The sequence below is a fragment of the Oncorhynchus gorbuscha genome, linkage group LG01 (genome assembly GCF_021184085.1).
Source record: "Oncorhynchus gorbuscha isolate QuinsamMale2020 ecotype Even-year linkage group LG01, OgorEven_v1.0, whole genome shotgun sequence".
NCBI lineage: Eukaryota > Metazoa > Chordata > Actinopteri > Salmoniformes > Salmonidae > Oncorhynchus > Oncorhynchus gorbuscha.
The window spans coordinates 115,666,946-115,685,039 of NC_060173.1; the positions used below are offsets into that span (position 1 = coordinate 115,666,946).

Below are 18,094 nucleotides of genomic sequence, written 5' to 3' on the forward strand. Positions count from 1 at the left end.
GGATAATTGTGATAATTGTGTAGGGATAATTGTGTAGGGATAATTGTGTAGGGATAATTGTGTAGGTCTGCACACTGCGAAATGTATAGTAATTTAAGACTAAGAATGTATTGAGATACCCAATCTGTCATTGCAACAAATGGAGGCCGTGATGAGAAAAGTAAAATGCTAGAAGTTATCAATAGTTATAATTATGATTTGATTTGGAAAGGCGAGGCCCTAATATGTGAGGAGAGCCACTAGATTGTAGTTTGAGCTAACCTTGCCCCAATCTCATTCTTATCAAGGTCGGTGTGAAACTGTTTCAACATGTGCTCTCTCTCTCTCTTCCCTGTGAAATGCTTTTAACATGCTGTAAGGTGATCTGTGCCTCTCTGGCTGATAAGATCTTCAGCAGCCATCGTGCTTTCTGCTCCTCCAGAGGATGGAGAAAGAGTTAGATGCCAACTCTGGATGAGCTCCCATTTCCCCCCTGTAGATACGGACGATGAGTAATGATTGAAAGTTGTTTTCATTTAACAACAATTGTTATTAAACAAGGTTTATTACTGTGACTTAAGTTGATGTCCCAGGGACAGTAAGGTTAGTTGATGTCCCAGGGACAGTAAGGTTAGTTGATGTCCCAGGGACAGTAAGGTTAGTTGATGTCCCAGGGACAGTAAGGTTAGTTGATGTCCCAGGGTCAGTAAGGTTAGTTGATGTCCCAGGGACAGTAAGGTTAGTTGATGTCCCAGGGACAGTAAGGTTAGTTGATGTCCCAGGGACAGTAAGGTTAGTTGATGTCCCAGGGACAGTAAGGTTAGTTGATGTCCCAGGGACAGTAAGGTTAGTTGATGTCCCAGGGACAGTAAGGTTAGTTGATGTCCCAGGGACAGTAAGGTTAGTTGATGTCCCAGGGACAGTAAGGTTAGTTGATGTCCCAGGGACAGTCAGGTTAGTTGATGTCCCAGGGACAGTAAGGTTAGTTGATGTCCCAGAGACAGTTAGTGAAGAGCATTGCTCAATCCAAACCAGAGTCGTGTTAAGATATGGAAGCAATGGTTAACATTGAGCCATTTATTCACCTCAATACTCACTCCCATTAATAGAAGTATAGACTTTATTATGATTGTAATATCATACTATTTGGATTATACAACCCAGAATGAAGGGTTTGAAGTTATGAATGGGTTTGAAGTTATGAAGTGTCTGTTTCTCGCTCTGTGTTGATTTCCCTTACTTTAATAGGAGTATCGAATATTTTGATATAGAAGCTAAAAATGTAAATGTTTACATTGAAATGTAATGATTATCACACAAGTGATGATTAGGGGTGGCAGGGTAGCCTAGTGGTTAGAGTTGGACTAGTAACTGAAAGGTTGCAAGTTCAAATCCCCGAGCTGACAAGGTACAACTGTCGTTCTGCCCCTGAACAGGCAGTTAACACAGTTCCTAGGCCGCCATTGAAAAGAAGTATTTGTTCTTAACTGACTTGCCTGGTTAATTAAAGGTAAAAAAAAAGTGTATATGTATGTATGTATAGATTTGGAATGACCATTGAACAGCAGTAATCTGCCCCTGAACAGGCAGTTAACGCACTGTTCCTAGGCCGTCATTGAAAATAAGAATTTGTTCTTAACTGACTTGCCTAATTAAATAAAGGAAAATTTTAAAAAATGAAGGTTATGAAGTGTCTGGGTTTGAAGTGTTTACATTAGCTGTCAATAGTGGGGATTTGAACTTGCAACCTAGGAGTATTGAACATTTTGATATAGAAGCTAAAAATCTAAATGTTTACATTAAAATGTAATGATTATTTTCACACAAGTGATGAGGATGGAATGCGATTGACATTTTATACTTGTGCTTTTCTATTTACCAATTTCTATGTTCATGCAAGTGACTGGCTGAACAAATCCTCACTATCATTAACTCCCAGAACTTCATTTGAGAATGAAAGATCTGTTTCAAGACCTCAGCTTAGAGAGAAGAACCCTTGTGAGGTATTGGTCTGTCACATGTTATGCAAATATAACTTGTGTGTGTGTGTATATAGCCGTTTTTAGGACAACTGCCGGGACTGCCCCGGCAGAGCTCCTGATTGACGTGTACTATGGTGCACTGAGTTGGATGGAACCTTTCCAGTGAGCTGGCAATAAAGATTAATTTAAGATTGACTTTGAGTCTCCCTGTGGAAGACTTTCCACAATGTCAGCATTGATGTACCAGTTTGGCAGAAATGTATTCAAGTTTAATGCCTACCAAATATCAATAGCTGTCACCAAAATCATTCTTAGGCTAAAAATGATGCAGTGATGTCTACCCCTGAAACACATCACGTGTCATTTATTCTATTTCAGTAGGCTACAACCATATTTGCACAGGTGGGTTCAGTTCCATGACGCAACTCCTACATTGACTGGTAGAACTTACTCACAGAGAACTCATTAACGGCTGCTGCAGAAGTTCAACAGATTTGCCAAAAAACAAACTCGTTTCACATTCGATTTTTTTTTGTCTAGACAAGAGACGTGGCGTGTTTATTGGGAATACACACAACATGACGAGATGTGAACAGAGACTGTTAACACTGCAGTGGGGAATGTGTTGCTGTCATGTTAAGTGTAGGACTCCAACAGTTAGTGTTGGAATGTAGGGTGGCAAAGCATGTTTAGCCTTTTAATATTCCTCTCCCTCCTCATCCTCTTCTCCCACGCTGTCAGTGCCCACCTCTTCATAATCCTTCTCCAGGGCTGCCATGTCTTCTCTGGCCTCAGAGAACTCTCCCTCCTCCATGCCCTCACCAACGTACCAGTGCACAAAGGCTCTCTTGGCATACATCAGGTCAAACTTGTGGTCCAGACGGGCCCAGGCCTCAGCGATGGCCGTGGTGTTACTCAGCATGCACACAGCCCTCTGGACCTTGGCCAGGTCTCCTCCAGGAACCACCGTAGGGGGCTGGTAGTTGATACCCACCTTGAAGCCAGTGGGACACCAGTCCACAAACTGGATGCTCCTCTTGGTTTTGATGGCAGCGATAGCAGAGTTGACATCTTTGGGAACAACGTCACCACGGTACAGGAGACAGCAGGCCATGTATTTGCCGTGACGAGGGTCACACTTCACCATCTGATTGGCCGGCTCGAAGCAGGCGTTGGTGATGTCAGCGACTGACAGCTGCTCGTGATAGGCCTTCTCAGCGGAGATGACCGGGGCATATGTGGCCAGAGGGAAGTGGATACGAGGGTAGGGCACCAAGTTGGTCTGGAACTCTGTCAGATCAACATTCAAGGGCTCCATCGAAACGCAGGGAGGCAGTGATGGAGGAGACAATCTGACCAATGAGCCTGTTGAGGTTGGTGTACGAGGGACGCTCAATGTCAAGGTTCCTACGGCAGATGTCATAGATGGCCTCATTGTCCACCATGAAGGCACAGTCAGAGTGCTCCAGGGTGGTGTGAGTGGTCAGGATGGAGTTGTAGGGCTCCACCACAGCCGTGGACACCTGGGGAGCTGGGTAAACGGCAAACTCAAGCTTAGACTTCTTTCCATAGTCGACAGACAGACGTTCCATCAGCAGGGAGGTGAAACCAGAACCGGTGCCTCCTCCGAAGCTGTGGAAGATGAGGAATCCCTGGAGACCTGTACACTGGTCAGCCTGAATGGAGAAATGGTACAATAACATTGTTAGATGTTATCTTATGTTATAGCAGTAAGAAGAGAATGGAGAACCTGTTTTCATGTTCTACCTAGAACCATAAAGGGTTCTTCGGCTTGTCCCTGTAAGATAACCCTTTATGGTTCCAGGTAGAACGTTGACCCTTTTAAAACACTTAACGTTCGTGTTTCGTTGTTGGTCAGAGAGAGAAGGTTTCTGAAGAACCTTCTAAAATGAAAAAGGTTCTGTGTAGAACCCTAGTTAGAGGCCTGTTTCAGAATGACGACTCACCAGTTTGCGTGTCCTGTCCAGCACAATGTCAATGATCTCCTTGCCGATGGTGTAGTGACCGCGGGCGTAGTTGTTGGCAGCATCTTCCTTACCAGTGATCAGCTGCTCAGGGTGGAACAGCTGGCGATAAATACCTGTCCTCACCTCATCTGAAAGACAAAGGTAGATTTAGAATATCCTAATATTTTGAATATGAGGAATATCTTGGGACAGAATATCAAATCATTCAATAGGAAATCTCCAGGATTTCAGGCGTCTCATCTTACCGATGACAGTGGGCTCCAGATCAACGAAGATGGCACGGGGGACATGCTTTCCGGCTCCGGTCTCACTGAAGAAGGTGTTGAAGGAGTCGTCTCCACCTCCACGGGTCTTGTCACTGGGCATCTGTCCGTCCGGCTGGATCCCATGCTCCAGGCAGTACAGCTCCCAACAGGCGTTACCCATCTGGACTCCGGCTTGGCCCACATGCATGGAAATACACTCACGCTGAAAAAGAGAGAAGGTGCAGGACATCAACTACATGGAAACGTGAATCAAAATAGTGATGTGCACTTGTATTGTAGGTTTAAAGCGGTTTCAGAGTATAAATGAGTAAAACAACATGACATGTATATTTTTAAGATACTGCTAAAGACAACCTTGCTTTCACCATCTCACTTTTATTGTCCTTTTAATCTCCATCTTATGTAGCATCTATCTATCTATCTATGAAAGTAATGTAATGTCCTCATGGGAAAGGCCTGGATTTGACTGAACTGTGAATTCAGTGTGGCCACCCATTTAACAAAGGGGACATTTAAGCAAATTGATTGGCTAGGCTATTCTGCTGTGCCACCATCTTGCAAATCCTCTATCTGCCATTTAACCACAGATCGTCATGCACGACCCTGTAACTTTAAGAGGCAGAGAACCAGGGTGAAAAGGGAGTGCCTCGTTGTCGTCCCCCCTCCCCCCCTCCCCTCCTCCCGCCATCCGGGCCAGCTGCCCACCCATTGCAGTGTAAAACAGCGATAGCTACATAAAATGGCAACCATCTCAGACTGCCCCTCCCTGTTCTCCTTTGTGCCTCCTCATGTCGCATAGAACCCCCCACCCCCCACCCCCCATGTAAAAATCAGCAATTCATGTCTTTGCCCTGAAGCGAAGGTGTTCCATCTACACACAGACGGTCGTTGTTATTCCTACTTAGAACACCGACATCTAACCCACATTTGATGCAGGGCTACAGAGGATTCTGTCACAAGAAAAAAAAAAATAATAATAATTTGACCTAAATTACATGTATCATTATATCAGTTGAATACATAACATTTTTCATATCGCCATATGAAAGAGGAAACGCATATAATCAGCTGATAATATCATAAGGGCGGGAATCAACGCAATTGCGCATTAGGTTGGGTGAGCCTACCAAGCCGATATGTACTTACTGCATTCGTTTTGACTCAAAACAGTCCGTTAGAAATACTATCTAGTACGATTAGTACACAGTATGTCGTTTTTTTAGAGCAGTAGGAAATAGTTTTCGGACCATGGTCTTTATGTACAGAATCCATCGTCCACATGCTTTTCAGATTGATCTAATCATATACTTGTTTTTTTAAATTACGAATACCATGTGAAATAAATATAATTTTATTATCTACATCAGCAGTCAGTACTCACCATTTTGTCTGGTTTTCTTTTCCTTCACAGGCTGACGTTGAGGATTCAGAAGAGAAGGCAGAACTGCAGAAGAAAGGGAGAGGTGGGGGGTTTTATAGACCGGGAAGCAGACAGACCGGCAGGAAGCGACAGTAGGTCTGCTTGGCGGGAGAGACTGTTGGTGGGTCATTCTGGCATTTAGGAAAAATTGTTTAGAATCGTTTTTTATTTATTTAAATGTATATGAGTACATCTTCCTATCCTAAATCAACTAATATGGCAGTTGAATGACTTAACATAATTTGTACCATTTTGAACTCCAGATGCTCAAATCTACATCCATTAACCCTTTTTTTAAAGTATTTACTAAAATGATATATGATCAATTATTTTGCTCACAATGTTATTTACCTTCATTTAAATGGAGTAACACCAAGTGGCACCACATGACATACTAAAAGGGTGTGATTAGCTCAGAATTTTCTCTCCTCACCAATAACAGTTTGCCTCTGGAGGGAATGCTCAAGGATCTTGTATATCTTTGTAATTAGGGATTTAAGGCAGTAGAAAACATTGACATAAAAGTGAGGAACAGACATTATGCTAGTAAATAGGTATTTTAAATCGCCTTCTTTGTTGTTATCGATATATACAATATAAAATAAGTTTATTCACTATCATTCAAAATAATATATTGACTTCTGTGAAATCCACAGAACATGCCACTTCAACTCTACACATCAGTACTAGAACAAGCCAATTTGCTTACTCTTAAGTTCTTGCGTATGTTTAAAATGCGTAAACATAACGTTGTGCAGTATAAAGGACTTGCATTACGTATTATCATTGATAAACAGTTGAATATAAACAAAACCATGTATAATTAATAACTATTTGGCATTTTAAAGTGTTTTTCATGGTTGCAAAAGGCAAGGAATGCAAATGCCACCGCAATTCAAGAGCAACCCTGGTATGAAAATAACAAGGAAGTCCCTCCCTCTTCTCACAGAGAGGCTTGCAGATACTAATTTGGAGTATTGAGCTGTGGGATAGCATAGTCAGTGCTCTCCGGGATCCTTGGGACGTTCCTACCCTTATATAAACCATTTTAACTTAAATTGGGTAGCAGCTACTCTTCCTGGGGTCCAAAACACATTAATAAGGCACTTACATTACATATAAAACTGAAAAATAAAACAGTACATCATATAACATTACTACGCCACTACATATCTACAATACAAAATGTTTAATACAACAATATTACAATATGCAGTGCATTCAGAAAGTATTCAGACCCCTTGACTTTTTCCACATTTTGTTACATTTGTTCTCATCAATCTACACACAATACCCCATAATGACATCACAATACCCCATAATGACATCACAATACCCCATAATGACATCACAATACCCCACAATGACATCACAATACCCCATAATGACATCACAATACCCCATAATGACATCACAATACCCCACAATGACATCACAATACCCCATAATGACATCACAATACCCCATAATGATATCACAATACCCCATAATGATATCATAATACCCCATAATGACATCACAATACCCCATAATGATATCACAATACCCCATAATGATATCACAATACCCCATAATGACATCACAATACCCCATAATGATATCACAATACCCCATAATGACATCACAATACCCCATAATGATATCACAATACCCCATAATGACATCACAATACCCCATAATGACATCACAATACCCCATAATGACATCACAATACCCCATAATGATATCACAATACCCCATAATGACATCACAATACCCCATAATGACATCACTATACCCCATAATGATATCACAATACCCCATAATGATATCACAATACCCCATAATGATATCACAATACCCCATAATGACATCACAATACCCCATAATGACATCACAATACCCCATAATGATATCACTATACCCCATAATGATATCACAATACCCCATAATGATATCACAATACCCCATAATGACATCACAATACCCCATAATGATATCACAATACCCCATAATGATATCACTATACATTTACATTACATTTAAGTCATTTAGCAGACGCTCTTATCCAGAGCGACTTACAAATTGGTGCATTCACCTTATGACATCCAGTGGAACAGCCACTTTACAATAGTGCATCTAAATATTTTAAGGGGGGAGGGGGTGAGAAGGATTACTTTATCCTATCCTAAGTATTCCTTAAAGAGGTGGGGTTTCAGGTGTCTCCGGAAGGTGGTGATTGACTCCGCTGTCCTGGCGTCGTGAGGGAGTTTGTTCCACCATTGGGGAGCCAGAGCAGCGAACAGTTTTGACTGGGCTGAGCGGGAACTGTACTTCCTCAGTGGTAGGGAGACGAGCAGGCCAGAGGTGGATGAACGCAGTGCCCTTATTTGGGTGTAGGGCCTGATCAGAGCCTGGAGGTACTGAGGTGCCGTTCCCCTCACAGCTCCGTAGGCAAGCACCATGGTCTTGTAGCGGATGCGAGCTTCAACTGGAAGCCAGTGGAGAGAGCGGAGGAGCGGGGTGACGTGAGAGAACTTGGGAAGGTTGAACACTAGACGGGCTGCGGCGTTCTGGATGAGTTGTAGGGGTTTAATGGCACAGGCAGGGAGCCCAGCCAACAGCGAGTTGCAGTAATCCAGACGGGAGATGACAAGTGCCTGGATTAGGACCTGCGCCGCTTCCTGTGTGAGGCAAGGTCGTACTCTGCGGATGTTGTAGAGCATGAACCTACAGGAACGGGCCACCGCCTTGATGTTAGTTGAGAACGACAGGGTGTTGTCCAGGATCACGCCAAGGTTCTTAGCACTCTGGGAGGAGGACACAATGGAGTTGTCAACCGTGATGGCGAGATCATGGAACGGGCAGTCCTTCCCCGGGAGGAAGAGCAGCTCCGTCTTGCCGAAGTTCAGCTTGAGATGGTGATCCGTCATCCACACTGATATGTCTGCTAGACATGCAGAGATGCGATTCGCCACCTGGTCATCAGAAGGGGGAAAGGAGAAGATTAATTGTGTGTCGTCTGCATAGCAATGATAGGAGAGACCATGTGAGGTTATGACAGAGCCAAGTGACTTGGTGTATAGCGAGAATAGGAGAGGGCCTAGAACAGAGCCCTGGGGGACACCAGTGGTGAGAGCGCGTGGTGAGGAGACAGATTCTCGCCACGCCACCTGGTAGGAGCGACCTGTCAGGTAGGACGCAATCCAAGCGTGGGCCGCGCCAGAGATGCCCAACTCGGAGAGGGTGGAGAGGAGGATCTGATGGTTCACAGTATCGAAGGCAGCCGATAGGTCTAGAAGGATGAGAGCAGAGGAGAGAGAGTTAGCTTTAGCGGTGCGGAGCGCCTCCGTGATACAGAGAAGAGCAGTCTCAGTTGAATGACTAGTCTTGAAACCTGACTGATTTGGATCAAGAAGGTCATTCTGAGAGAGATAGCGGGAGAGCTGACCAAGGACGGCACGTTCAAGAGTTTTGGAGAGAAAAGAAAGAAGGGATACTGGTCTGTAGTTGTTAACATCGGAGGGATCGATTGTAGGTTTTTTCAGAAGGGGTGCAACTCTCGCTCTCTTGAAGACGGAAGGGACGTAGCCAGCGGTCAGGGATAAGTTGATGAGCGAGGTGAGGTAAGGGAGAAGGTCTCCGGAAATGGTCTGGAGAAGAGAGGAGGGGATAGGGTCGAGCGGGCAGGTTGTTGGGCGGCCGGCCGTCACAAGACGCGAGATTTCATCTGGAGAGAAAGGGGAGAAAGAGGTCAGAGCACAGGGTAGGGCAGTGTGAGCAGAACCAGCAGTGTCGTTTGACTTAGCAAACGAGGATCGGATGTCGTCGACCTTCTTTTCAAAATGGTTGACGAAGTCATCTGCAGAGAGGGAGGAGGGGGGTAGGGGGAGGAGGATTCAGGAGAGAGGAGAAGGTGGCAAAGAGCTTCCTAGGGTTAGAGGCAGATGCTTGAAATTTAGAGTGGTAGAAAGTGGTTTTAGCAGCAGAGACAGAGGAGGAAAATGTAGAGAGGAGGGAGCGAAAGGATGCCAGGTCTGCAGGGAGGCGAGTTTTCCTCCATTTCCGCTCGGCTGCCCGGAGCCCTGTTCTGTGAGCTCGCAATGAGTCGTCAAGCCACGGAGCGGGAGGGGAGGACCGAGCCGGCCTGGAAGATAGGGGACATAGAGAGTCAAAGGATGCAGAAAGGGAGGAGAGGAGCGTTGAGGAGGCAGAATCAGGAGATAGGTTGGAGAAGGTTTGAGCAGAGGGAAGAGATGATAGGATGGAAGAGGAGAGAGTAGCGGGGGAGAGAGAGCGAAGGTTGGGACGGCGCGATACCATCCGAGTAGGGGCAGTGTGGGAAGTGTTGGATGAGAGCGAGAGGGAAAAGGATACAAGGTAGTGGTCGGAGACTTGGAGGGGAGTTGCAATGAGGTTAGTGGAAGAACAGCATCTAGTAAAGATGAGGTCGAGCGTATTGCCTGCCTTGTGAGTAGGGGGAAGGTGAGAGGGTGAGGTCAAAAGAGGAGAGGAGTGGAAAGAAGGAGGCAGAGAGGAATGAGTCAAAGGTAGATGTGGGGAGGTTAAAGTCGCCCAGAACTGTGAGAGGTGAGCCGTCCTCAGGAAAGGAGCTTATCAATGCATCAAGCTCATTGATGAACTCTCCGAGGGGACCTGGAGGGCGATAAATGATAAGGATGTTAAGCTTGAAAGGGCTGGTAACTGTGACAGCATGAAATTCAAAGGAGGCGATAGACAGATGGGTAAGGGGAGAAAGAGAGAATGACCACTTGGGAGAGATAAGGATCCCGATGCCACCACCCCGCTGACCAGAAGCTCTCGGGGTGTGCGAGAACACGTGGGCGGACGAAGAGAGAGCAGTAGGAGTAGCAGTGTTATCTGTGGTGATCCATGTTTCTGTCAGTGCCAAGAAGTCGAGGGACTGGAGGGAGGCATAGGCTGAGATGAACTCTGCCTTGTTGGCCGCAGATCGGCAGTTCCAGAGGCTACCGGAGACCTGGAACTCCACGTGGGTCGTGCGCGCTGGGACCACCAGATTAGGGTGGCAGCGGCCACGCGGTGTGGAGCGTTTGTATGGTCTGTGCAGAGAGGAGAGAACAGGGATAGACAGACACATAGTTGACAGGCTACAGAAGATACCCCATAATGATATCACTATACCCCATAATGATATCACTATACCCCATAATGACATCACAATACCCCATAATGATATCACTATACCCCATAATGATATCACAATACCCCATAATGATATCACAATACCCCATAATGATATCACAATACCCCATAATGATATCACAATACCCCATAATGATATCACACTACCCCATAATGACATCACAATACCCCATAATGACATCACAATACCCCATAATGACATCACAATACCCCATAATGATATCACAATACCCCATAATGACATCACAATACCCCACAATGACATCACAATACCCCATAATGATATCACAATACCCCATAATGATATCACAATACCCCATAATGATATCACAATACCCCATAATGACATCACAATACCCCATAATGACATCACAATACCCCATAATGATATCACTATACCCCATAATGATATCACAATACCCCATAATGATATCACAATACCCCATAATGACATCACAATAACCCATAATGATATCACAATACCCCATAATGATATCACTATACCCCATAATGATATCACTATACCCCATAATGATATCACTATACCCCATAATGACATCACAATACCCCATAATGATATCACAATACCCCATAATGATATCACAATACCCCATAATGACATCACAATACCCCATAATGACATCACAATACCCCATAATGATATCACAATACCCCATAATGATATCACTATACCCCATAATGATATCACAATACCCCATAATGATATCACTATACCCCATAATGATATCACAATACCCCATAATGATATCACAATACCCCATAGTGATATCACTATACCCCATAATGATATCACAATACCCCATAATGATATCACAATACCCCATAATGATATCACAATACCCCATAATGATATCACAATACCCCATAATGATATCACAATACCCCATAATGATATCACAATACCCCATAATGATATCACAATACCCCATAATGATATCACAATACCCCATAATGACATCACAATACCCCATAATGATATCACAATACCCCATAATGATATCACAATACCCCATAATGATATCACAATACCCCATAATGACATCACAATACCCCATAATGATATCACAATACCCCATAATGATATCACAATACCCCATAATGACATCACAATACCCCATAATGATATCACAATACCCCATAATGATATCACAATACCCCATAATGATATCACAATACCCCATAATGATATCACAATACCCCATAATGATATCACAATATCCCATAATGACATCACAATACCCCATAATGATATCACAATACCCCATAATGATATCACAATACCCCATAATGACATCGCAATACCCCATAATGATATCACAATACCCCATAATGATATCACAATACCTCATAATGATATCACAATACCCCATAATGACATCGCAATACCCCATAATGATATCACAATACCTCATAATGATATCACAATACCTCATAATGATATCACAATACCTCATAATGATATCACATTACCTCATAATGATATCACAATACCCCATAATGATATCACAATATCCCATAATGATATCACAATACCCCATAATAACAATGCAAAAACTGTTGGGTTTTTTTATTTAATTTTTGCAATTTTAATTCAAAATAAAAAACTTAAATATCATAGTTGCATAAGTATTCAGACCCTTTACTCTGTACTTTATTGAAGCACCTTTGGCAGCGATTACAGACTCGAGTCTTCATGGGTATGATGCTACAAGATTGGCACACCTGATTTGGTGAGTTTCTCCCATTCTTCTCTGCAGATCCTCTCCAGCTCTGACAGGTTGGATGGGGAGTGCTGCTGCCCACCCCTCTTTCCTCTCCCACCCTCAAACCCTTCTCCCCTCCCCCAACCCCTTCTCCCACTCCCCAACCCCTTCTCCCCTCCCCCAACCCCTTCTCCCCACCCCCAACCCCTTCTCCCCACCTCCCAACCCATTCTCCCCTCCCCCAACCCCTTCTCCCCTCCCCCACCCCTCTCCCCCAACCCCTTCTCCCCCCGCCTCCCCCAACCCCTTCTCCCCGCCCCCAACCCCTTCTCCCACCCCCATCCTTCTCCCCTGCCCCATCCTCCTCCCACCCCCCTCTCCCACTCCCGGGTGTGGTCATTTCCCCATGGAGAAGGTACTACATCGGGTGTGGTCATTTCCCCATTCCTTTCCCCATAGAGAAGGTACTACATCGGGTGTGGTCATTTCCCCATTAATTTCCCCATAGAAAAGGTACTACATCGGGTGTGGTCTGTGAGGCATTTGACACATCCCACCTGTCAGATACTCGTCACTGTTTAATTGGCTGATTCAACACCAAATATACAAGTTACCCTAAATAACAGCAAGACAAGATTAAAAAGAAAATGTATTATTTATTTATCATTTGCCAAATACATTGTATAAGAGACTAGAGGTTATTATAAGGGCACATTTTCTATGGAAATTACAAGACGCGTCCTGATTCTAAGGTTAGGCTGATAGTAGTCAGGGATAGGTTGCAATTATGAAACTAGAATGGTGTAGGGAAGAGGGGTTGTCTAGGGCGGATGGGGGAGGGGAGTGAGGTGGGGGAGAGAAGAAGGGTGGGTCAGGGGAAAGGAGGGGGTGTACCCTGCCCTGAACCTTAGCCACTGTCACTAGCTGATGCCTATGTAGATAAGACATGGAATCACTGGTCACTTTAATAATGGAATCACTGGGCACTTTAATGTTTACATACTGCTTAACTAATTTCAGATGTATATACTGTATTCTAGTCAATGCCACTCCAACATTGCTCCTCCTAATATTTCTATATTTCTTTAATTCCATTCTTTTACTTTTAGATGTGTGTATTGTTGTGAATTGTTAGATACTACTGCACTGTTGGAACTAGGAACAAAAGCATTTCACTACACCCGCTATAACATCTGCTAAATATTTATGTGCGACCAATACAATTTGATTTGAGTGTGAGGGATGGAAGAGGGAGGGGAGAGATAGGGGTGGGGGAAGGGAAATATGGGCGTGGGGGAGAAGAGAGGAGACACCACCCGGGCTATAAAAGCTAAATTAGGTCACCAGATAATGGAACTAACTTTAGTGAAAAGGGCCTTTGAAGATTCGGAGAAAACGTGCAGAAGCTTTAAACCTTTAGCTGTCGCAAGGAGGGTTCCAGAAATCTCGACCTGAAGCCTCTACCTTTAAAGAAAAAATCCACTCATTCCTATAGTTTACAGTGTTACAGAACTATATATATATTTTTTTGTGAACAAATAATTGATTTGTTATATAATGCGGGTGGTAGCAACATGTGAAAATCGATGTGGAAATATGTTGCAGCTCATGTCGACTACAAAAACCCACAATGCAATGCTCTCTCCTATGGCCCGCGCACAAGCAAGCGCAACACAATAATACCGAACTGAATATCAGAGTGTGAAGTACCCAGTTCACTGTAAAATCGCCTAAGCAAACTGCACTATCAATTTAGGAGTGTACAATCTCACCATGTTCAACCTGCAGATCGATGTGCCTCACAGAGTGGAGTCTGAAATTCGCAATGGCACCCTGGACTGGAGAAGCAGACAAATAGGATACACGTGTTAGACCCTGTGTTAAATTCAATTGCACTTTTCTCAAGGTAGGAATATCGCAAAAAAAAATACGATCAATGACTCATTCGAGAGAAGACAACCTCCCGCGTTATGACATCGACCGGTATTGAAATCTCACGTGTATGATAGACGTTTTAGTGATCTACAATTGTCCCTATTAGTGTAACGAGAGCGGCTTTATCGCAACGCTACGTCATACCGAGCGAATTTCTGCCTGCTTGAACCGCAATAGCTCAGAATTCACACGAAATGACCCAGGGAATCGAACATCGCTCAGAGATGCACACAAAAAAACAATATAAATATTAAAAAATGGGTGAATCTTTTAGTGCTCCCTCCTCTTCATAATCCTTCCCCACGTCTTCTCTGGCCTCAGAGAACTCTCCCTCCTCCATGCCCTTTCCCACATACCGGTTGACATTTGTCACTGTCGCACTACGACAAAATGTTTTAGGGAAGGTACAACATAGGGAGGGTGTGGTTTGTGAGACGTTTGACACAGCCCCCCTGTCGTTTTTTTTTTCACTCCTCGCTAGTTGTTTGACTGATATAACTCCCAATATATGTTACCCTAAATAACAGTCCTCTTTCAAGAAAATACAAAAATAACCTAATTAATTATTTATTTCTCATTCGCCAAATACATTGTATAACAGACGTTATTATAACAGCACAGTTCTATGGAAATTACAAGAAGCTGTTGGCGTCATGATTCTAAATCATAACCAAATGAGTTTAGTGGGGAACCTTAAAACGGTAGGCTGATAGTAGTTAGGGATAGGTTGAAATTATGAAACTAGTGTGGTGTAGGGAAGATGGGTGGGGGAGGGGAGAGGGGTCAGTGAGGTGTGAGGGAGGGAGGGAGGGAGTGATGAGGAAAGGGAGGAGAGAGTGGTGGGGGAAGGGATTAGTGGATTCGTAGATTTCAGCCACACCTTTTGCTGACAGGTGAATAAAAGCACACAGCCATGCAATCTCCATAGACAAACATTGGCAGTAGAATGGCCAAACTGAAGAGCTCAGTGACTTTAAACGTGGCACCGTCATAGGATGCCAGCTTTCCAACAAGTCAGTTCGTCAAATATCTACACTGCTAGAGCTGCCCCGGTCAACTGTAAGGGCTGTTATTGGGAAGTGAAAATGTATAGGAGCAACAACGGCTCAGCCGCAAAGTGGTAAGCCACACAAGTTCACAGAACAGGGCTGCCGAATGCTGAAGTGCGTATTGCGTAAAAATCGCCTGTCCACGGTTGCAACAATCACAGCAAAATAACTGTTCGTCGGGAGCTTCATAAAATGGGTTGGAGTGGTGTAAAGCTCGCCGCCATTGGACTCTGGAGCAGTGGAAACGCGTTCTCTGGAGTGATGAATCACGCTTCACCATCTGGCAGTCTGACGGACAAATCTGGGTTTGGCGGATGCCAGGAGAACGTTACTTGCCCCAAATGCATAGTACCAACTGTAAAGTTTGGTGGAGGAGGAATAATGGTCTGGGGCTGTTTTTCATGGTTCAGGCCCCTTAGTTCCAGTGAAGTGAAATCTTAACGCTTCAGCATACAATGTAATTCCACATGTCATTGTATGCTGTGCTTCCAACTTTGTGGCAACAATTTGGGGAAGGCCCTTTCCTCTTTCAGCATGATGTTGCGAGATCGGTGTGGAAGAACTTGACTGGCCTACACAAAGCCCTGACCTCAACCCCATTGAACACCTTTGAATTGGAACGCTGACAGCGAGCCAGGCCTAATCGGAATGAGATGTTCGACGAGCATACTTTTGTTCATGAGGTGTAGCTTTATAGGAGGCAGCCAACAGCAGGTTCTGTGGCAAGAAAAAGTATGTGCGGGTTTCTTTTCACGAAAATGTGTCCAGCGCAGAAAGAAAAGCCTGTATCAAATGTGTTCATAAGGCTTAAGGGCTGAATCACATATTTGCATTATGTAGAACTGTGTGTCAATGGAGTGATTGACTTCTGGGGGTGTGTTATGTTTTTAGATTTTCATTCATCTTGTCACCCGGAACCAAGAGGGTCACGAGATACTTGTTCATCTTGTCACCCAGAACCAAGATGGTCACGAGATACTTGTTCATCTTGTCACCCAGAACCAAGATGGTCACGAGATACTTGTTCATCTTGTCACCCGGAACCAAGATGGTTACGAGATACTTGTTCATCTTGTCACCCAGAACCAAGATGGTCACGAGATACTTGTTCATCTTGTCACCCGGAACCAAGATGGTCACGAGATACTTGTTCATCTTGTCACCCGGAACCAAGATGGTCACGAGATACTTGTTCATCTTGTCACCCGGAACCAAGAGGGTCACGAGATACTTGTTCATCTTGTCACCCGGAACCAAGAGGGTCACGAGATACTTGTTCATCTTGTCACCCAGAACCAAGAGGGTCACGAGATACTTGTTCATCTTGTCACCCAGAACCAAGATGGTCACGAGATACTTGTTCATTTTTTTTTACTTGATCTTATAAAGCATTACAATGACTGGTCTCACGCTTTGACTACAGGGACACATTGAGAGAGAGAGAGACCCACCAGTTTCTGTCTTACTAAAGATTCTTATGTCCTTTGGAGAGGAAAGTAACAGAACATATGCTACTTTGGTTCTGGGACCTCAATAGGTGTTAGTTACAGGTAATTGAAAGGATGAAACACAATAGGTGCTCAGATTGACTTACCAAAACAACCTGCATAGCTAGAGCCTGAAGTACCGACATTAGATATTATCTCACTGTATCTCTGTATCACTGTATCACTGTATCACTCTCTCTATCTCTCTCTGTATCTCTCTCTATATCTCTCTCTGTATCTCTCTCTATATCTCTCTCTGTATCTCTCTCTATATCTCTCTCTGTATCTCTCTCTGTATCTCTCTCTATATCTCTCTCTATATCTCTCTCTGTATCTCTCTCTATATCTCTCTCTATATCTCTCTCTGTATCTCTCTATATCTCTCTCTATATCTCTCTCTGTATCTCTCTCTGTATCTCTCTCTATATCTCTCTCTGTATCTCTCTCTATATCTCTCTCTATATCTCTCTCTGTATCTCTCTCTATATCTCTCTCTATATCTCTCTCTATATATCTCTCTCTGTATCTCTCTCTATATCTCTCTATATATATCTCTCTCTATATCTCTCTCTATATCTCTCTCTGTATCTCTCTCTGTATCTCTCTCTGTATCTCTCTCTATATCTCTCTCTATATCTCTCTCTATATCTCTCTCTATATCTCTCTCTGTATCTCTCTCTGTATCTCTCTCTATATCTCTCTCTATATCTCTCTCTGTATCTCTCTCTATATCTCTCTCTATATCTCTCTCTGTATCTCTCTCTATATCTCTCTCTATATCTCTCTCTGTATCTCTCTCTGTATCTCTCTCTGTATCTCTCTCTGTATATCTCTCTATATCTCTCTGTATCTCTCTCTGTATCTCTCTCTGTATATCTCTCTATATCTCTCTGTATCTCTCTCTGTATCTCTCTCTATATCTCTCTATATCTCTCTCTGTATCTCTCTCTATATCTCTCTCTGTATCTCTCTCTGTATCTCTCTCTATATCTCTCTCTATATCTCTCTCTGTATCTCTCTCTCTCTGTACTCTCTCTCTGTATCTCTCTCTGTATATCTCTCTATATCTCTCTGTATCTCTCTCTGTATCTCTCTCTCTCT

The 18,094-nt window shown here is 43.7% G+C and overlaps 1 pseudogene across 1 annotated transcript; it reads right to left on the reverse strand.

Annotated features, from left to right (window-relative positions):
• Positions 1–2,005: 2,005 nt before the first annotated feature.
• LOC124032773 lies at positions 2,006–5,665 on the reverse strand (annotated as a pseudogene). Its single transcript, XR_006838307.1, has 4 exons — positions 5,597–5,665; positions 4,195–4,417; positions 3,929–4,077; positions 2,006–3,637 (listed from the first exon to the last, which is right to left on the reverse strand). The product of XR_006838307.1 is annotated as a tubulin alpha chain-like (transcript).
• Positions 5,666–18,094: the final 12,429 nt, after the last annotated feature.